Source organism: Ischnura elegans, chromosome 8, assembly GCF_921293095.1.
Source record: "Ischnura elegans chromosome 8, ioIscEleg1.1, whole genome shotgun sequence".
In the NCBI taxonomy this organism is placed as follows: domain Eukaryota; kingdom Metazoa; phylum Arthropoda; class Insecta; order Odonata; family Coenagrionidae; genus Ischnura; species Ischnura elegans.
The window spans coordinates 108,698,359-108,720,980 of NC_060253.1; the positions used below are offsets into that span (position 1 = coordinate 108,698,359).

Below are 22,622 nucleotides of genomic sequence, written 5' to 3' on the forward strand. Positions count from 1 at the left end.
TTATCTTCTCCACGCCTAATCTGCAATCAGATAATAACTCTCTTCAAGTCATCTCAACGCATACCACGCGGTGAATCTTATAATCCAATGAATCATTATTAAAGTATTTTACCGATTAATGTAGGTTTCCATGGGATATTTAAGAACTATTCTGGCAGTTTCCCTTTCCTTTATCGACTTTCCTCTTCAATAGGGTAGTTTCCTTCATCAAAAAAAAACGAAAGGCATTGATTGCGATTCCTTACCCACCATTAGTGTATTCATAATATACAAATTATTTGGTTTAGGAAATACCGGTTTAGACGAATGGCAATGGCCAATTTTATCCTCATATGAAAAAGGCCAGATTGGCGCCCATGCGATGCCACTCCACGTGACGTCACGGGGACCTAGTTTCTATACGAGTAGATAGGAGTTTTACATCGTCTGAGATTACCAATGCATGCATGAGGCACAGAGCTCAGGGAAAAATCTCTTAATAATCACTTATTACAATTGTCCAAGATCGGAAAGTTTCCTTCGTTTGATAGGGGAATAATAATTAATCCTTATTTAAGCCAATCGCTACCTGCTAGCAGGGTACTCTACTACCTACTAACAGCCTGCGTCGTATCAGCGCTCAAAGCCTCGCCCCAAGGTCAACTCACACGGCGACAGCTGGAACCAGAACGACGTCACAAGGGCTTTTCCCAGCATTCCTACTTAGCCGTCGCGTATTCGCGCGCATGAAAATTTTCACTTTTCGTTTAGTCGCGAAAAATAGATATCGTCATTTAAAAATCTAAGAGCGTGAAATGCGTACTCCAGTAGTAATAACCTTTCGATTTAGGCAATAAAAAAATTATAGGAAACCACCCTATTCAAAATGAAGCATCTTCCCTTTCAATCTATCTAAAAATCCTAGTCTCTTCCTTTCTCCCCATCGTTTACCCAACATTCTACTCTCTAACACTGTTTTCAACATCCTCTTCCCGCTAAGTACTCGCTCCATCCATACCTTCTGACATATCTGTACCTAATCTAGAAGCTGCCTCTCCTCACCCACCATGTCCAGCACTTCCTCGTCCTTTCCGTGCACTTCACCTTCTTCATTCATCTCATATCCAAGTATCAAACGCCTTCAGTCTTCTCTCGTTCTCCTTCCAAAGTTGCCATGTTTCCGCTCCGCAAAGCGGTGAAATCCCAATGGAATGATGGGCAAATCTCCTTTCAAATCAACCGGAAACTCTCAGAGGACATAAAATCGGCAGATATTTGGGTGTTGCGGTGTTTTTTTTCCATGGCTATTCACGTGACGAAGCGTTCTCACTTTCGTTGAACGGATTAGATTCCACGGCTAATCCCCGATTGCGAACTAATCCGTCGTCCTCTCCGCCGATTAACGACTCGAAATTTCGCTCGCCGATTGCCTCGTCGCCGATAGCAGCGCTCATTGCGGGCGCCTCCGAACTCATCCGGTGGCAATCAGCGGCCGCAGAGTGGGCGTCGCCCGTCCAATTATGATGGGGGTTCCGTTGGAGCAGAGCAAGGCTCAATCGAGCATGCAGGTACCACTCTCGTGGGAAAGATCCCGACGGAAGTGGGCGTGCAATGATTCGAGCCGCGGTGGGCGAGGCAACGACTATAGCGAGCGTAATCTAGTGCGGCAGCAGCGCAGGAAATGGGGAAAAAACAATGCAGACTGTTTCATTCAAGGGTTCAATTGACCCACTGGTTTCGAAGTTAGCTGAGGTTTGCTTTGTTCACAGCAACTATGTTAATTTTAGTTAAATAAACAATTTGTTTTCGGCAATCTGCTAATAATGGATGTGGCTTCTTTATATCAAAATTGCAAGTTACGGGAACAAAAACTACGGGAATGCCAAGCGCTCAAAGTTGGGCAACTTGATTTTGCGCGCAAAACACGGGTACTTTTTTTGATAAAAAATTAAGTACAGGGAATACTATTGAGCCGAAGATTTTTTTAATGCATGATACAACGTAGAAATAAATTCTATTTGGTATGCTTTTTGTTTCATTGAAATTGATTGCTTCGTTTAGACGCTAGAGTTCCTCAAACTCGGGTATCTTGCTTTTTTTTACAAGCAATAGGTGGAACTGAGATTGAATGGACATGATAACTGCATAGCACTACAGTAGACGTGATCTAGAGAAGAAAGTAAAGGAAATAAGAATGCAAAAAATGATATACCATAACACGTCAGAGGTACTTTTTTCGTCATAACCCCCTTGACTTAAGGAGGTAAATGAACCAGAAATTTTAATGTGTATGACAGTTTACCTTATGATGATATAACTGGTGGAAGAGGTAACGCGCTCAATATTAGTAATGCCGAAGGAGGCACAAAATTTATACTGATTGTTATGATCACTTTTTCTTGATGAGTTTCTACGATTTCTTGATTGGGTTTCTTGGCGAAAAGCAACGTTTCCAATATATTAGGCTAGTTAGGATGGGAGTCTTAACAGGACCATAGAGCAAATTATAGACTAAATGAATTCGGAGAAGATTCGGTCGACGTGAAAGATATGCTACGTTTATTCTTAAATATGCTACGTAGTAGCTACTATGGTAGACGTGATCATCACTAGAAGAAAACAAGGGAAATAGGCTGCAGTTATAAAACACTAAGGTTTAAAATATCATTCTTTCTTCGCGCTTTTAAGGATAGCAACAGTGGCTTCCTTAATAAAATTTTCGAGTTCCAGTCCGCGGGTCCCAGTAAATTATTGACATGATAGATAACATTTCCTCCTGATAACGCCTTAAAAAACACTCTCAATACTCCTGACCGGCACTAGTGACATCTAAGGTCGATTACAGTCAAAAAGAGTAGTTTTTTCCAGGAAGATTTTTTCCTAATGAGAATACTGCATCTCTTCACCCGCTGCTTTCCCGAAGTACAAACCTATTTCAAATGTGGCGAACATATGGGGAAGTTTTACACGACTGTCCACGGTAGGGAGTTTTATTTACTGCCATGTATGGTAACTTTATTTATAATTATCAATATTTTTTAACCCTTTCGAGTATGCCCTTCACGCCGAATACTATTTCCATTGTCAAAGTTTCGGTGGGTCACTCCATTACATCTTGTATTTACATGCATCCATGTTTACATTAGCTCTTTCTCAGTTGGTTTACTCAGGTTTTTCACGCTCCCGTTCTTGTGTGGGAGTTTTCCTGCAGTGGGTTTTCCCAATTTTTATTTTATTACTAATGTTATAACATTATATAAATGGTTGGATATTTGAAGCTCCAGTTTATGCAAGTCTCTTGCTCCACGCCTTGTAGGCGAATTGCTGTATTTTATGTTGGTGAAAGTTTTATCTTAATACCTCCAATTATAATATTAAGCCCACGGTATTTCGTTCATTGGGAATTTATTCCCAGTATTAAGTGTCATCTCTTCAGGATACCCTCTCAGCTTCCGGGATATCTTCCACTTCGGCTCTCCTCCCTCGGCTGCCACCTGTGGGATCCTCTCTGCTCCTCTAAGTGAGACTCCTCCTAAGTGGCATCTTACGGAAATTGTTTTTTTTTTTGTAGCGAGCTGGACTAATACTCGGACTTCAGACTCAGAGGGTGCGCGCTAGGCTTAGATTGCTTGAACGATTGAGAGTGGATATCTTTAAGAGCGACACAGAGAACATAATATTAGAGCCACACTATATTTCCAGGTCCGATAGAGGCGATGAATTAAGAGAGATGTTTTGCCGAACAGATAGATATTGGAATTCGTTTTTCCCCCGAACCATAAAGGACTTTAATAAACGCTAGTCCCAACCTCGTTAGAGCACTTCATTTTTTATGAGTAAACGGCTGGTGTCCTAAAACGCCCTGTCACGCGCATTTTAGGCGGCTTGCGGGGTATTACGTAGATGTAGAATAAGTGAGCCTCTCGGAGCTTTGTATCTTCGTGTCAGAGATTAAACCGGACTGGGTATTTGCCGCCGACTTCGCCGTAAAGAGCAACTATTCGTTTAGGGGGCAGCAATAAGGCTGCTTTAGGAAACCCACGTTGTGTGACTCACGTTTTGGAATTGGTAAGATAGGTTTGTGGTCGGAGAACGTTGTATCTGCATCTGCATAATACCCTAGTGTGATGAGAGCTCCAAAAAAGCACGCATCGCTCAATGCAACTAAAAGCTATAGCAAAATTAGACCTTCGAAAGGTAAAATTTAGCATTGAAACTGTTAAAATTGAATTGATAACTCTATAAATTACATTATTCGTTTCCTTTCTGCTTCACGGAAAAGAAAATTGTTTAAGGCTACCTGGGCATCGCTGCATAGCCATAGTAATGGGGATCAACTTCGGACTATGTGCTATGAAACTTGTAGTAAGTAATTTCTCTAAGTGAAGAAGGAACTGGAGATGCTGGAAAAGTGGGATAATGCAGTTCCCAGGCAGACTTTCATAATTAAACCTAGGTACAGGATGGGTTACTTTTGAGTTTTGTCGAATCGCCAGGTATTTCCGGAAGGCCACCAAATCAAGTTCTACCCCAAATTTTACAATCTTAACATTAATATATATGGCTTAAAGCGATGCGGCAAAAATTTCAACGTATACAACACACTTCATGTGGTAATGTGATAAGGGATGGTTACCTCTGAGGCTTCGGCAGCCACAGTTGACAAAAGACGATCGAATCAACAAGGTGTTAGCGACTTACATCAGTTAGCCGAGTTGCCTGTCAGCTTCCGCACTCTTAGAAGGGCAGGTGGAAGGGAGGAAGGGAAAAGGACGGCCTCGAAAGAGTTATTTAGAACGGGCTGTATAGTATGTGAAAGAGAAGAAATATATCACAAGAAATATAGCAGAAAGTCTTGGAGATTAATGTATCAAACCAATCTTAGAGATGTTAATTTATGATGATCATATTGACGATGCTAACATTAACCAAGATATTTTTCGTATGCTTTGACTCGTTTCGCGTTAAAAAAAATGTGTAAAATTGCTGATTTTCAAATTTAATTTCAAAGAAATATAGCGCAGAAGGCATATTTTTCGAGGTCTTCGGTCGGAGAGGTTATATTACATGAGAATACTTTGGCATTTGCAAAGACGTGGCCAACTTCCTTCAGGGGTACGAGGAAAGTACTTGCATTTTTGCTCCCAGCATGCCCACCTTTGAAAAAAAAACATTGTCATTTTTTTGTTTTTTCAAAGTCCTCCTGATATATTTCGCTCTGGTTTCTCCTCTAGTTTCGTTGCTGTTGTTAAAGAAGGAGAAGCACTTGGTCGTTCCACACTTGGGATAGCGGTCATGGGTGATGGCGGGTTCACGGCCGATGATCACAGATGAGTGAGTCAATGTTCCTCCGCGATTACGATGAAAAACAAATCCCGCTCGCATGAGCTCCCGAATAATGGACCCCAATGATGATGATCACGGCCTCGATCATTTTCCCTCGACAGCGAAGATCTCCTCTCTCGCTTGGATCGAAATCATCCCTCGCCGTTTCCGTTCCGCCCTTCGCCTCAAATTGCCTCAACCCCTTCCCACCCTCTCCGGTTACGCCGGCGTTAATGTCCCTACCCCCTCCACCACCTGATTGCCGCCTCCAATTTGGCCGTATCAGCCGTCACGAGCACTTCTCCCTCTACCTGCGAGCCACGCGACGCACCACGAGACACCCGCAAAACCATCGTCCCTTCCGATTGCTTTTGTGCGCGCGGCGGGCGTCATTACCGATTAATTCCACGACTTATCGTCCCGATGGCCCCATATGTGTTTATTTCCCCCCGTCGTTCCTTTTTTTCATTTACGGCATCATCGTTCCCTTTAAGGGTGAAGATCATATCATCGATCTCACCGTTATACTCTCACACGAGCGGCTGTCTTCAGTTATTTTTGCTTCCCTCTTCGGAGTGCATATGAAGGGGACGTTCTGGACCTGATTTCTAGCGGCGAGGATTGTCCAGTCGGCCGCTGAATGTGTTGCCAACCACCGCGCATTAAAATTTGTTTCCAAAAGTCGCCACTCGCGTTTCCAACGGGTAAAACTATCCTAATTTTACGGAAAAATAAGCTACATTTAGTCCCAATAAAAGTAACTGGGGCGGGCGAGATGCAGTGGAATGGCACGATTATGTACGACGCGTTTCGACTGTCAGGTCATTCTCAACTACAACTCACTATTAATAGTATTCAAGTAAAACCAAAGTACAACCTGTTCTTGAGAATGTTCTGACGGTTGAAACGCGTCGTACGTTTTTAAATAAACATTTGGAAAAATTGCCATCTCTCTTACTCGTTAACTAATTGAAGCGTCGGCATAGGAAGGGTAGTGAGTCACCAAATGCGATTTTTACAGGAGACGAAAAAAAGAAGTTTGCGAACATTTTGAAGCTTAAATTATTGAACAAAGTGGATAAAACGTCGGGGAACCATTCATTGATAAGTAAAATATACAGAATCAGGCTAATTTTAGTCTAATTGTTGGTTTGAGGCACAGAATGCGAAATAAATCATGCCATGAAACATCATCGTATACATTTTGTTCTATTTAAGCACAAATGGAGCACAATGTTTACGATAAAACGCATTATTTTTTACATCCAAGTAGTCCAACACGTTTAAAAAGTCTTTCTCTGTGGGTTCACCGATGGTTGGAATCTTCCCAAGAGGTTGCAAAGACTGTTGATGTTATGAAGGGATTTCCCGCTTTTCAGGATGTTCTGCATCTGCCACGATTGCCTGGCCTTGATTGATGGAAGTTCAGCTCTTAAAATCCTGATTGTTTTAATCTTGAGTGGTGTAGTATTAAACAATCTGTCGCATACCTTGGTGAAGTCATAAATATCCCCCGGCGCCATCATGATTACATGAAATGGTTGAACATGTTTAGTATCTCTGATAATTTCCGCAATTTCTTGTGGTACCATTGGCGTGCAAACTTTCTTCCTCTTCTCTATAATATCGAAATCTCTGTCACATACCATAAAGTGATATTTAAAACTGTAGATCAATGCTATCAAAATAGTTCGTAGCAAAGACATGCAATAGCATCATACATCTACATCTACTTAATACCCCGCAATCCACCTAAAAGGCGTGTGGCAGGGGGTGTTAGGACACCAGCCGTTTACAACTAAAAAAAATGATGTTCTCTAACGAGGTTGGGACTAGCCTTTATAAAATTCCTTTATGGTTCGGGGGGAAAATGAATTCCCATATCTATCCGTTCGGCAAAACATTTCTTTTAATTTATCGCCTCTATCGGACCTGGAAATATAGTTTGGCTCTAATATTATGTTCTCTGTGTCGCTCTTAAAGATATCCATTCTCAATTGTTCAAGCAATCTAAGCCTAGCGCGCAGCCTCCGAGTCTCCAGCGGCTCCCAGCCTAATTCGCTTAATATCTGGGTAACACTGTCTGTACGCCCGTAGCAGTTTTTGACGAAGCGCGCAGCCTTCCTTTGTATTTTATTCAGTTCGCGGATTAAGTCTTTCTGCACCGGATCCCATACGCTCGCTGCATATTCAAGATGCGGTCGGACGAGAGCAAAATAGCGCCTTTCTTTTACTTTTTCATCCGAAAATCTTCCCACAATACGCTTGACGAATCCAAATTTCTTCAGGGCTATGACGCAAATATCACTTACATGTATTCCCCATAATTGGTTCGAGGATATCGTAACTCCCAGGTACTTCACTTCGTCTGTTGCCTTTATGTTAATACCATCCACTGCACAAACATGGTTAGAGTTGGACGAATTCCGCAAGAAATGTACCGCCATGTATTTGCTCAGATTAAGTTCGAGTCCCAACTCTTGGTTCCAAAAATGAACGTTGCTTAAGTCAGATTAGAATTTCATAGTCAGAGTGATCACTAATTTCGCGTCGCGTCGTCAGCAAATAAACGTGTTTTACTGCTAATGAGGAAGCAGAGATCATTAATGTATATAATGAACAACAGGGGGCCGATTACGCTTCCTTGTGGAAAACCTGACGTCACTTTTACAACATCAGAGCTAATTTCGTCAACAACTACTTTTTGTTTACGATCTCTGAGAAAGTCGCGTATCCAGTTTACAACTGTTTCGTTTACTCCGCATGACTGTAATTTGTTTAAAAGTTTGTTGTGAGGTACAGTGTCGAAAGCTTTCTCAAAATCTAGAAATAGTGTGTCAACTTGTCTTTTCGATTCACCAGATTTTATAACGTCGTGAAGAAAGAGCGCGAGCTGTGTTTCGCATGATCTACCTTTTCGGAATCCGTGCTGACAGTCATGGAGGAAGTTACGTCTGTCCAAGAAAGTCATGATATTGCTAACGATGATATGCTCAAGTATCTTGCCTATAATCGATGTTAATGAAATCGGACGGTAGTTGCCTGGGTCATGCCTGTTTCCCTTTTTGAATATGGGTGTAACGCTTGCAATTTTCCAGTCTAGCGTTTACTTCCCTTCGGAGAGTGACTTCTTGAATATGATCTCTAAGTAAGGTGCGATATGTGGAGCTAACTCCTTGAGGACACGCGCGGGTATTCCCTCCGGACCCGGAGATTTACTATTCTTAATCGATTGTAGTTGTTTAGTTATCCCATCACGTTGTATAGATATTTCTTCCATCGGTTCCTCAGTGCATGGGATGTCTAAATTGAATTGAGTATCGTCAGTAGTGTATACACTTTCGTGGGAATGAAAGTGGGAATTTAAAGTGTTAGCTTTGTCAATATTTTCGGTGACAAGTTTACCATCTCTATCAAAGAAAGAGTCTAAGGTTGAATGTTTTCCCTGAAGCTCTCGCATACGACCAAAAGGATTTCGGATTTCTTCGAGTAATTCACCGAGTACTTTTTTCTTAAGCTTTCGCAAATCATAAGGACCATGCGGTTCTTGTTCCACCCTGCACAGTTCTCACGCCATAGTTTTATTTGTTTTTTTCGTGTGATACGAGATATCATTACTTTCAGAAAGTATGATACCACTTCATTACCTCCCCGGCCGGTTATTTCTTCATGCCATAGACACATCTAACTTTCTCCAGTGTCTCCCATTTGGATGTATACGTTGAAATTTGAGGGTTGACGGCTGTAAGAAGAGTGTATGGTTTAGTGAGGGCGTGAATGTCAACCGCTGCATACCCATGCTCAGTGTACTTTCCTGAGATACGCTTCTCTTTTCGAAATTAGTCTCATTTGTCAGGCCCTCCTGTTCTGTTCATTTTATTTTGTATTAGATCACAGGTCGCACTTGTATGCATGCGCAGCTTAAGTAATAGAAGTATGTCTGCTTCAGCGAAGTCACGGCTTTTGTAGTGGCATTTACAAGTGGCCTACGCAAAGAAAATATCTAACTTTTACAACCTATTTATGACAGTAAATAACATAATATCTCTAAACACGGTTTTAGCTCAGTAGCTGAATTGCTGACAGTCTACGATAGGCAAAAGTAGAGATAGTCTAACATTATTCCACCCTAGCCCATGCTGACTTACCTACTACTTTCTCTATGCCACTCGTGATTGACTTACTACAACTGTCATCTTGCGTCAATCGTAACATTGACATATTGTAACAATTGACTTTCTACCATGGCCATACCATTGTCATGTGCATGTACTACCATATCCATGAAAAAACGGAATTTCGATTTTTTTTCTGACTTACTACCTTTCAATTAGTTCTGTCAACAGAAATTAATTTTCGCGGTTGCGCAATAAATAAAATTTATAACTTGTCAATGCTATTCCTCATGATCGATAAATATTATATAGTATATATTGGGAATAAATGTATCGGTCAGCGCTCATTACCGCGCTGCAGACATTTTTGAATGCGAAATTAAAATGCGCGCAAAGTGGCTACCAAAATCCACCTTCTACGGGCCGGACTGGTGCCGCTTTTTTGTAGTACGCTTGCTTCGGTGTTTCGTTCCATTGTTGGGTGTCATAGCCTGTGCCTAATACAAACAAATATTTTATTTTTGATTATACAGATATTTTATTTTGTTAGTGGTAGTTATAATTATTATACATAGTGGGAATAATGAGATAAGTATTCTGGGACGACGTGTCTTCTATAAATTTCGAAATTTCTGCGGGGGTTTATTCATTTTTATAAATAAAAATTTCTTTTTTCCTCCGTAGAATGGGCGACCTTCAAGTACACTTCCTGAATAGGGTGGTTTCCTATTATTTTTTTATTGCCTATATCGAAAGATTAATACTCCTGGAGTACGTATTTCACGCTTTTAGGTTTTTAAATGACAATATCTATTTTTCGCGATTAAATGAAAAGTGAAAATTTTCAAGCGCGCGAAAACGCGACGCGTAAGTATGAATGCCGGGAAATCTCTCCGTACGTCGTATTTCTGGTTCCCCTCCCGCCCGGTGAGGTGACCTTGAGGCGAGTTGAGGGCTGATACGTCGCAGGCTGCTAGCGGGTAGCTGAGTACCCTGCTGGCTGGTAGCGCTTGGCTTAAATAAGGATTATTAATACCTTATCAAACGAGGAAAACTTTCCGACCTTAGCCAGTTTTAATAAGTGATTATTAAGACATGTTTCCCTGAGCTCTGCGCCTCATGCATGCATTGGTAACCTCAGACGATGTATAACTCCTATCTTCTCCTATAGAAACTAGGTCCCTGTGACGTCTCGTGGAGTGGCATCGCATGGGCGCCAATCTGGCCCTTTTCAAATGAGGATAAAAATGGACCATTGCCATTCGTCTAAACCGGCATTTCTAAAACGAAATAATTTGTATATTATGAATACACTAATGGTGGGTAACGAATCGCAATTATTGCATTTTGTTTCCTTTGATGAAGGAAACTACCCTATTCTTAAAGATACACTGCAGTCTAGTTCACGCTAATTTCATTGAGTAATTATTCCATTTGTCTCGATAAGTTCTTTAGCCCTTCCTTTGCTTAGTTTCTTCATCTTTCCCCAATTCATCATGACAATCCTCATTCCTTATGTCCGAGGGAAAAGTTCATCTATCTACTAATGACGAGTTCAATATTCAGCGAAATTCATTAAACTTTGGAATACGCCCGAAATATTTTCTGTTTCTTGATAGTAATATTACCCAAGTTTAACTAAATTACCGGTATTACTATTTTTCATTCTATTTTTCATTCTATTTTTCATTCTATTTTACAATAGGAATATATCTCCTCTTCTTTCGTTCAGTCCATTATTATGATTGAAAAATTGATAACGAATTCATTTTGTAGCAATGTTGTCCCAAAGTGTATTCCTCGTGTATTTAGAGCCTTTTTCTTTAATGATTTTAACCCTCGAAATGTTGCTAGTGAATGCAAGTGGATCCAATCAAACGGCGAACAGTGGGCATTTTTGGTCTCCGATGTTTTCAATTCCACGGCTATTTTCGTTGTGAGCCCTCTTTTTTTCCCTCCGGCCATATTCTTTCGTTTTCTTTTTGTTTCAAGCCCTCGCTTGCTTGTATTCTCGAACGGAAATATCCCGAACGTTTCCACGCTCTCTGGTGCCGCCAAATTATTTACTTTTCGGGATTCTTTACTCTTTCAATTGTTTCTCTTTCCGTTTCCAAATTATCGGAATGTTTGGATACTGCTATGTGGTATTTATTAGCTCCTCGATTGTTTACCTTGGAACTGTGTCCTCGCTGTTCCTAATTATGAATCTATATTTTGAGTCTTTCAGAATAATGAACCGTTGATGATTCGTTGTCTGCAAATTTCCTTTCGTTAAATTTAGTGCCCAACCAATTCCATTTTCTCTTATTCACGATGGGGGGAGTTGATTAAGTAAGCATCATCTGGGAGACAGTCTTTCCTTTTCTTTCATAGCGAAACCCTCTTCTGATTCGATGAGCGTAATTAATTAATGAACCGTGATGAATGAATGATAGTTGGCTTTCGAACAATAGATGGATTAAGAAGTCCAGTCACCTCCAGTCTTCTCTCGTCCTCCTCCCTAAGTGTCCACGTTTCCACTCCGTAAAGCGCTGCACTCGAGATCAGACTCTTCACTAGCCTTTTTTTTTCAAACTCTTACACAACGATCCTTTCACTTAAGATTCACAGCTTATTTCCGCAACGCAAAGTCACTATCCTTTTCTATACATTCTTACACTGCGATCCCCACATTATCTCTTTCCTGTTCATGAATGCCTCCTCTGCAAACGCTAATTTTTCCTGATGTCCTTACTGCTGTATCCGTTTGTCTCTGATGTACTGCCTAAATAGTTTAACTCCTACTCAAGTTTTTCCAGTTCTCATAATCAGTTTCTCGTGATGCTTTACAAAACCGCATATCTTTGATCTTCATAACTTCAGGGAAAATGTCCAAAGTTATTTATTAAAACTTTTGAGAGAAGAACTGTGCAACAGAATATTAATGCATGCTAAAACTGTTACGTTCTTGCGGTCTTCGGGTAAGATTTAGGGGTCTTCACTGTCCGTATCTGGCTTGCGATACTTTAACCAAACCACTGAAGAGGAGCCTCGCCGAATATTATGTTTTATCTTGAGATATTATTTTCGGTACACCCTCCGGTTTTTGCCAACTCCTTCAAAACTTTTTAGAGAAATTTGAAAAGACAATATGTAGTGAAACAGCGCGGGAGTGAATGAATAGTGATATTTAGATAACTAATATCTTTTCATATTTAATAATTAATCGCAGTGAAAAAACGAGAAAAATTCATTCCGCAATGTTACGGTCGCCTTTTTTTAATTCAACCTTATAATTCCCGATTGATTTTGTGTAAGTAATCAAGTGCATTACTTTTTTCGTAATTATTCAAATAAACACTCGTAATTTTCCACGATTATAAAATTTTAATAGGTCCTAAGTTTCGATGTTACTACATCATCTTCATCAAGGTGAAACCTAAGTCGTATTAAAATTCTATAATCGTGGAAAATTGCAAGTCTTTATTTTAACATGGGAAATGTCTACTCCATCGCGCTCATACCTTCGGATTTCATTTATTTATCCCAATTGTCCTTCTGTTGACGACGTCCCAAAGCAAGCAATCCTTGTTCCAGTGCATTATGGCAGGTGGTAATGCGTGCGGGAATAATCCCCACCACCATTTCCGCGAAGTAGTCTCGGAGGGACATCGAATCGGAACAGTGTATCGATGCGTGTCCGTTTTCTCGTCCACTTCTCTTCGCTAACACACCGTATCCCGTCCGCCCTCACCACCGCCGCCACCTCGATTGCTATGAGACCCGGAGCACGGCGGCGAAGCGGTCCGACTTCAAAGGCTTTTTCATTTCCTTTCTCCCTCCCTCGTCCTGCGATACGCGGGCCGTCCGCTTGTGCGAGTCCGGAGTAAAGAGAGAAAGGGTAAACGAACCGTGTGGGGTTAGAGGGATGATGGCTGGTGGCTGGGGGAGAGGGAGAGATAGGGTGGGTGGCGAGAAAAAACAGGGTGCGGACGGCACGAAGAAAAAAAAAGAGTTAAAGTTTTCTAAATAAAAGAAAAAAATGCGTGCGTGTTCGCAAAAACTCTCCTTCGATCGAATTTCAAGCCCTCCCTTAGCCCATCTGAGCGTCGCGACCGCGTGGTCCAACACCGTAATCTCATCGGCGGAAATCTTTTCGTTGGGAAACCGAGGGGATGTTCGCCCTTACGATTTTGCGATTAAGGTATCAAGGAAAGAGTCAGCAGTAAAAAAAAATTTGCGGTCCATACATGACTTGAAACATAATCACAGACACACTACTTTAATACGTTCAACAAATTTTTTGTGCTCTGACACAGGTTTTGATTTCCTTCATCAATTTATTTCTTTTCAACGTTAAATTTTTATTATATTATTATTTTATACCTACTGAAAGACGCATTTTCAGGAGAGAGATTAGAATGTAGTGCACTGTAAATTAGTAATTTATTTCCAATAAATTGTACAAAATAAGTGACTATGTCATTCTCGTAGAACGAAACAAATACTCCACCAAATGCCGTCATCCACCCTTTAGCTGGTCGTAAATCACCTTCTTGAGTATTTGGGTTTGTTCTCGTGTTCATATTGAAGCAGTGTCGTTTTCGATGTGCTAAAATGTCAATGCTCATGCTATTTCTTTAGTCCATTTTCAAGGTTGAAAAAGGCTAAACATGAACTAAAACAGTTTGGAATCGACACTTGGTGGATGTTGTTGAGAAAAATTAATTTCATTAAATTCATGAATTAAGAAAATAGAGTAAGCATTCCGAACTAAGTAATTCGTTTCAGTTCAAATATACCATTATCACGAAGCAACAGTCCGGAGATAAGTCATTACTATTCTTACTGCTTAGCAGATATAGTGCCAAAGAAAATTCATAAATGGAAATCTCGTTTGATTCGTCATCGCTGGTCAACAATCATAAGAATGGTTTGACACAGCTCTCTCTTATCTGCTATGCTTTTCATTTGAATGCATATCTTCCCTCTCATATCATTAATTATAACCTATCCTATGTAACACATTACTTAAGCTTTCTTTCTGTCCACTTTCCCTTCTACGATTGTCTTCATCAGTCCACTATGTCTCGTAATGCCATCAATTTAGTTGTCTCGCCCCCTCTTAAGGTTTCTAGAAGACTTATTTTTTTTCCCCCACTCTTCTTAGCACTTCCTCATTACTCACTCAGCCTATACATTTTATCTTCCTCATTCTCCGACAGCATCACATTTCGAATGCTTCCACTCATGACCTTTCTTGTTCTGTAAACGTCCACGCCTTGTTCCAATTAAGTTAAACACACTCCACACGTAGCATCTGATGAATTGTTTCCTTACTTCAATGCTTGTATTCACAGCTGCAGCTGTAAGTATCCTTTTCTTTCAATAGACTGTTCTTTTCGCGTGAGCTGCTCCACTGGCACTAGTATCTGGTGTGACCGCGTGTCGTTGTCTCTTGGCCTGTGTCCGGCGAGCGAGCACCTTTCTGATTAAGGCTAGGATGAGTGGTGGTGCATGCCATGTGCGGATTCACCCCGTGCCACACACCCTGCTGATGGCTTGCACGGTACCCCGCAGATGTACATGGAGTATTAGTTATTTTTTATCTCTGCATTTCTTCAGGGTTTTCTTCCGCGTCAGTGTGTCTGTCTACAAACAAACTGGAAAACCCCGAAGAAATGCAGAGATCAAACCATCGCCGCGGAGACCTGCGCTCTAACAATAGTTATTTCTCGTTTGATAAAGCTGTCTCATGTATTCTGTTGCCAGAAATGTTGAAAAGCTTTCATCCATTATGACGTTTGCGAGTTTGGACTTATTTCGAACGAATGCCGTTCATTTTTAAGATTAAATATACAAGCAACAAACTTCAATTTTAATGTAAAAAGAGGGATGTAGGCAAATGCAATTAGTGGTTAGCAATAAATGTGAATTAGCAAAGAATATTAGATCGGCAACTTTCCTGAGGTGAGCGAATTTTAACGAAGACGTAATGTGCGATCCAAGGAGCTGCCTCTGGTCACGGAAAACAGCCCCTCCTGGTGGGAGTAATGCAATTTCCAGTCGGCCACCCCTGCCATTGTCTGTCTCGCTCTCCCACCCCTGCGCCCCCCCCCCCCCAACCGTCCAACCACCGCCATCACCGCCACCCCTGGGCCACCACGATTTCGGGTGCCAATGGAAATCGATAGCGGAGGCATGGGTGGGCGACCATAGACGCCAGAGGAATTTTTAATTGGCAGCGATCTTTTATCATTTGGCCGCTAACGAAAAACAAACAGGCCAGGAGAAAACTCAATTTCTGCTTTAAGGAGCGTAAATCAATTAGCGCGTCGGCCGGTCGAGCAATCAAGGGATTCTCGGAGCGCGGGCTATTGGATTCTGCGTGATGGACCAGTGGTGGGTGGCTGGATGGACCAGATGGGGTTGATGGCGAAAAATCTCTCTCTCGGCGTTTTTTTCTGTAATTGGCCGAGAGGCTCGTTTGTCAGAAGCACAATGGTTGATGGTGATTGATCTTTGCTGGGTATTGGCGGTTGCGGTGGCGCGGCAGTGATTACACGCCTCCCACTGGAAATGATTTTGTTTTCTTTTGCCATCAAATGTTTTATTTAAAAGAAGTAAACGCAGATTTAAGAATGACGGAATACACGAGATTTAATAAATCACTCAGTGTTTTATCCTTATGATTGAATTGAGAACATCTATTTCTACATACCACCAGTGGGGTAGCCAGGAATTTCGTTCGGGAGGGGAGGGGGCCCAAAATTAGGGGGGAAATTTTTTTAAAATAGGGCACTAAGTAATGGGTTTTAAACTAATATTAACACTTTTCACAATCGGAAAAACTTCATATGTTAAAAAAATACTTTGTAAATTCATGATTTTTCAATATTTTGTGTTTTTTTTTGAAGGAAAATAATTGTGCTTTTATATTTAGGGGGGGTCCGTACCCACCAGATCCCCCTCTGGCTACACCACTGCATGCCACCACGTAAGACGCCTCAATACCGTATTCTCCTCCATTTGTCCGTAGAAAACTGTGGCCGCCGTGTTCATCATACCACCATACAATGTGATGGAGCCGAATATGTTTTGTCATCTTCTTCATAGGTTTATTTTGAATTCTTTCCTCTCCCAGTCGTCGTATCGCTTCCTCATTGTTTACTTGGTCAATCCATTTTATTTTAATAATTATTCGATTATATTATAAGATAATAGCCATTTTTATATACTTTTTTACATCTATACGCTACTCCGCAAGCCGCCTGAATAAGCGTGTGGCGAGATATGTCAGGGCACCATGCGTGAACTAATTAAAAGTATATGCTCTAGTTAAATTACGCCCAGCAATCATTTAAGTCCCTTATACTTCGGGAGAAAATAACGGTCATTGTGCCTATACCGTCGATAAAATATCCCTCTAAATTTATCGTTTCTGTCGGACCTGGAAATGTAGTGGGGTTTTAATATTATGCTCTCCGTGTCGCTCTTAAAGGCATCTATTATCAATTGCTCCAGCAATCTTGCGCGCAGCCTCCGAGTTTCTCGCGGCCCCATCCTGATTCGTTTATTTTTATTTTTAACGCTTTCTGCACGTCCTTAGTAATTTTTGACGAATCGCACGACTTTCCTTTGTATTTTATTGAATTCAAGTTTTTAATCTCTGCACCAGATCCCGCAGGATAGGTGAGGTTAGAGCTCGTCCCATGGTTAGCCTCGGGCGTGTGAGTAACCCACTATAAAGGATCATCTAGTTTCTCTCCCTTGGGCCACTTGGAATTTTTATTTGGGGGTGCGTGAAGGCTTCTCCCGAGGTTTGAACGCAGGACCATACGATCAGAAGCTAAACGCATTAGCCACTAGGTTACCATGCTTTCTATCACGAGGAATATGTTAGCTAACAAAGAATGGCGACAGTTCCACACTAATAGATAATTAAATCTAAGGCGATACTATTTTATCATTGGAAAAAAATCACTAAATCGGTTTGTTGATTGATTTACGTAATAAGAAATTGATGAAATGATATTTGGTGAATGTGCGAAAACGGAGACATGAGACATATTAGGACATGTTGGATATATTTAGTTGTAGACCAAATTCGAGTTAAACAAATCCATTTTTCCATCCAAAACTTAAAAATGTTCCATTCAATTGATATATACCATTCTATATACCACTATAGTATTGCATACGTATGGTTCAAAGTCAGGTAGAAGAAGTTTGCGGTTGTAATTGCTGATTTTTTCTTCATTGTACTTCCTAACTGGATAGGTACCTAATAATTTATTGATGATACGATTCATTGAACGTTAACCTTCTTTTCTTGCAGAAGTAAACGCTGAATAATTCACCGGCGAAGATAATCCACAGCCTGCAAGCAGCAGATCAACGGAAACGTTTACAGGTATGTGTTTTTTATTCATTTTCTTCTTTCGCGATTTGTAACACTAAATTACGTATCCCGCTTGAATTATGCATCCTAACTCGTATTATTTCTTAGCTCTTCTAACAAGAGATGTTAATCGTTACTGGTTTTATATATTCGACGAAGATAGATTACTTTAGAGGCTTCGTAGTGTAACTAAAGCATTTTTTTCTCTTTACGTTGCAATAGCCCTCTTCCAGTGGATGAAATAGCACTGTTTTTGCAGTAAAAGGGACTACCTTCGCGTTTAATTACTGTGCGAGTCGCTTTACATCGAGGAACAGAATAGCTGATCGATCTTATCGTGTAAATTTTTCCGTTTCTTAATTTTAATTTAAAAACTGTATTGTATTGAAATAAGAAATTTCTTTGTTTTGAGCGTCATATTTTTATTATATTATTGTTTTACACCCAATGACTGTCGCACTTACAGGAGGGACAATATAAGCGTATAATTATTTGTTTTAATCTTTAAATTTGTGAGGTGTTTATAGGGAATTGTGCAAAATAGATGATAGATGATTTTGATATTGAGTCTCCGGTAAGTAACTAATTTTTGCTCCTTTCTGATTTTATGGCTCATCGGATGCCTCTTGCATGTTATTGTTAACATACTCTTTTGTTCCTGGAATCCTCTTTATATTCACCAAGTGTTTTGTCCGGGTGGATTTAGATCTTGGACGTTAGTTATACAGCATGAGGAGTTCCTCGTTGTCCTAGGATAAACCGAAAGCATGCCAACGTGTCTCAGCTCTATCTAACATGCTACGGCTCTAAACCATAGAGGTTTCTGGAGTGGGCATTGGTGTAAAAAAGAGAAGCCAGCAGAAGTATGCTTACTTAAGAAGTAGTCTATTTTTAACTGATGACCTATCTCGTTCGACGCGTTTCCAGTGAGCGTGTGTGCTAGTTTTAACATTTTCAAGTGAATTATTACGCTACGAATCCAACGAATTTCTTCGAACATGTGTTGAACTGGGATTTTCATTACAGATAGCATTGAGTTTTCGTGCCACATGTATAATGAGAGCCTGTGTTTCTCCCAGGGTGGAAAAATATAGCGGACCCCCGGCTTCACCAGCCGACGGTGTGAGGGATAGCTAACGAACTCCCCAGAAAGTACTTTGCTCTACAAGGTGGATGTTTTCGTCGTTTCCTTCGAATACTAATGAAATTTCGTTTAGCAAGTGGCTATCAATCAGAGAATTTTGGTTAACCCATTCGATGCATTCATAAATATCGGCAAATGGAATTTCTCAGGTACGATTCCGTCTCCACGAGTGCATCACTTTCTTTGAATTCCCCCTCATCTCCAAAATCGGTGTTATTCTCCTCCCTCTTCAGCTTCTCTCTTCTTCTAAGTAATCAACCCTTGGGTTGGTTTGCAGCAGTCTCTCCATCTCTGTCTGTCCTCCGCCAGCCTCTTCAGCTCTAGGTAGCTGTTGCAGCCCATGTCCTTCATTACTTGGGTGATATAGCTCAACCTCGGCCTTCCTCTGCCCCTCTTCCCCTCCACAGTGCCCTCTAAAACTGTTTTTACCAATCCATTATTTTGTCTCAGTAAATGTCCAACCCATTTACTTCTCCTTGCAGTTAGAATACTCCACAGGTCTGCTTTCACTCCCAGTCTTTCCAGTATCTCCTCATTCGTTACCCGGTCTACCCGTGAAACTTTTAACATTCTACGGTAGCACCATAGTTCAAAAGCATCAATTCTTTTTTTCTCTGCTGCTCCTATCGTCCAAGTTTCACTACCATAAAGCATTATGCTCCATACAAAAGTTTTGAGTAGATTCATCCTAATCTTGATACTCATGTTTTTTGAAACGTATATCTTTCTCTTATTTTTGCCTGTTGTATTCTACTGCTTATTTCCCTTTTGCTTCTGGCATCCGTGGTGATCTTGCTTCCTAAATACGTGAATTCTTCTACATTGTTCAGCTGTGTATTACCCAAAGTTATATGTGCTGGTATTCCTGTTTTGCTTACAACGAGTGTCTTGGTTTTGGTCCTGCTTAACTTTAGATTGTATCTAGCCAGCGTGACTTCCATCTCCCTAAGCACTTCTTGTAGTTGGTCTTCACTTTCTGCCAAGACTGCTAAGTCGTCCGCAAAACATAGCTTATATATCCTCTGCCCATGGACCTTAATTCCTGCTTCCGGTAAGTTGCTCTCTGCCTCGTCCAGTGCTCTTTGTAGGTATAAGTTAAATAGCGCAGGTGACAATGAACATCCCTGTCTCACTCCTTTTCTAATTTTGGCCTGCTGTTCGTATTGTCCAAATCTCAGCACTGCAATTTCTTCTCTATAGAGACCCCAGATAATTCTTCTATCTTTGTAATTTATCTTTGCTTCTTTCATTATGGTAAAGAGCTGCTTCCAATCAACACTATCAAAAGCTTTTTCCAGATCAACAAAAGCTATGTAGGTGTTCTTTTCTTTACTCAATCTTTTTTCTAGTATGATTCTAACGGTAAGTACTGCATCTCTGGTTCCTCGTCCTTTTCTAAATCCAAATTGGTCTTCGCTGAGGAGAGTTTCAACCTTATCTGCAATCCGGCTTAGTACAATGATAGACAGTATTTTAGAGGCATGTGTGACAAGGCTCAATGTGGGGTATTGTTCACATCTGTTGGCTGATGTTTTCTTTGGGATTGGTATCATTATACACTTTTGGTAGTCTGAGGGAATGTCACCTGTTTCGTAAATCTCGCACACTAGTTGATATAGTGCATTATGTATTTCTTCTCCAGTCATCTTCAATAATTCTGCTGGTAACTCATCTATACCAGGTGCTTTATTATTCTTGAGTTTTGATAGTGCTTTGTCAAATTCTCCCCTCAGTATGCTGTCTCCTTCTTCTTCTTGATTGATTTCACCTTCGTTCTCAATCACTGTGCTTGTACTAATTGTCATATATCCATCATATAACTCCTCGATGTATTGTTTCCACATTTTTCCCGATTCATCTTGTTCATAAATTATTTTGCCATTTTCGTTCCGTAGTCCATTGCTTCTAGTTTTATGATTTCCAAAGAATTTCTTCACTATTCCATAAGCCGAATCCGTTTCATTACGTTTCATATGTTCTTCGACTTCTTGGCATTTTCCTTCCCAGAAGGCCTCTTTTGCTTTTATGGTTTCTCTGTTTATTTCGTTTCTGAGAGCCCTGTACTGTATTTGTGCTTCGACTGTATTATTATTTTTTAATTTTCTTCTTTCTTCAATTTTTTGTACAAGGTCAGCAGTTATCCATTGTTTCCTGTTAATATGCCTCCGCTTGCCTAATACTGCTTCTGCAGTTGTTATCACTCTGTTTTTTATCATTTCCCATTTTTCGTTAATAATCTTTGGCTTTTCAGTTCTTTGTTTATTTGTTTGTTCTTTTAATAATGAGAGCACTTCTTTTTCTTTTAACTTTCCTACATCCCATTTAACTGCATACTTTGTTTGAAGCTTTTTAAACTTTAAATTGCACTCTGATAAGACTAAATTGTGGTCGCTGTCAATATCCGGTCCGGCATAACTTCTGCTGTCTTTAATTTGGTTTCTAAATCTCTGCTTCACCAGTATATAATCAATCTGGTGTCTTCGTTGTCCATCTGGTGCTTTCCACGTGTACCTTCTGCGTGGGTGATGTTGATACCATGTATTTGTTATTATTAAATGATATCGGGAGCAGAACTCTACCAGTCGGTCACTTCTCTTCAGCTCTTCAGCTGAAAACCCATTATTCCCTCCCCACCATCTCAGATCTCCAGAGATTCTCTTCATTCATCTTCTTTCTTCTGAAGAATTTTCCTCGAATTTTTTTCTCCAATCCTCATTATTAACGCCTCATCCTTTCATCACTTTTCTCATTAATAAGTAGAGTCACGACTCCGCAATTCAGAACACATTCTTTCAGCGTATGTTACTTTTTTATTTGCCTTAATAAGAGACATCCAACGAGGTTTAAGAGCAAAATAAGGTAACGGAATTTAGGTGATTCAAACGATGCATTATTAAGGTGAAACATTTTCCAGCTATGCATACGAGCCGACTGCAGCACCATTTTTGTTACTTTTGGATTTGGCTTCAAGAACTGACACATAACTCAAAATTCCGACTACGAGCCTAAGTTTATTTTCATCAGGATTCGTATGCTATAACGACCAATATATCATTATTAAAATTAATCAGATCCCAGCCATTTCATGTGTTGTTAACTTTTTAACTTAGATAAATTATTGTTTAAAAATCGATAATTGAAATTAATTTATGCATTAATGGTTATTATTTTTTCGCCGTCGCGGTAAGAAGCGTCATTTTGTTTGTGTATATTTTATTGGTTCGGAGGAGACAGAAGGTATGGATGGGAGGAGTACTTAGCGGGGAGGGGATGTTGAAAATGGTGTTAGAGGGTAGAATGTTATGGAAACGAGGGAGGGGAAGGCAAAGGATAGGATTTTTAGATAGATTGAAAGGGAGTAGGCCTAACAGTGAATTAAAGAAGGCAGTGCTGGAAGGAAAGGGAGGCTCCCAGATCACATCTTTAGTACTCCATGGAAACCTACCTTAATCGGTAGAATACTATAATGATAATAATAATAATCCCTAATTTCTTGTAAATATCGTGCGCTGGGAATCACGTTTGTTCTCGTTTATGCTCAAACAAATAATTTGTCTCACGCTTATAGTGAATATTGAAATACTCGTAAATTAGTTGTGTAAAATTTTAGGATATAAGTATAGGTGGTAAAAACCGATTTTTCTTCGTCTCCCGCTGTCGTGCTTGGGATAGGAGGAGA

At 40.4% G+C, this 22,622-nt stretch overlaps 1 protein-coding gene across 1 annotated transcript in view; it reads left to right on the forward strand.

Moving 5' to 3' along the window:
* LOC124163187 (polyhomeotic-like protein 2) overlaps nucleotides 1–22,622 on the forward strand; it is a 404,958-nt gene that overhangs the window by 151,912 nt on the left and 230,424 nt on the right. Inside the window, exon 3 of the mRNA XM_046539921.1 lies at nucleotides 17,737–17,811. The gene's annotated coding sequence lies outside the window, so the exon portion shown is untranslated. The remainder of the gene's footprint in view (nucleotides 1–17,736; nucleotides 17,812–22,622) is intronic.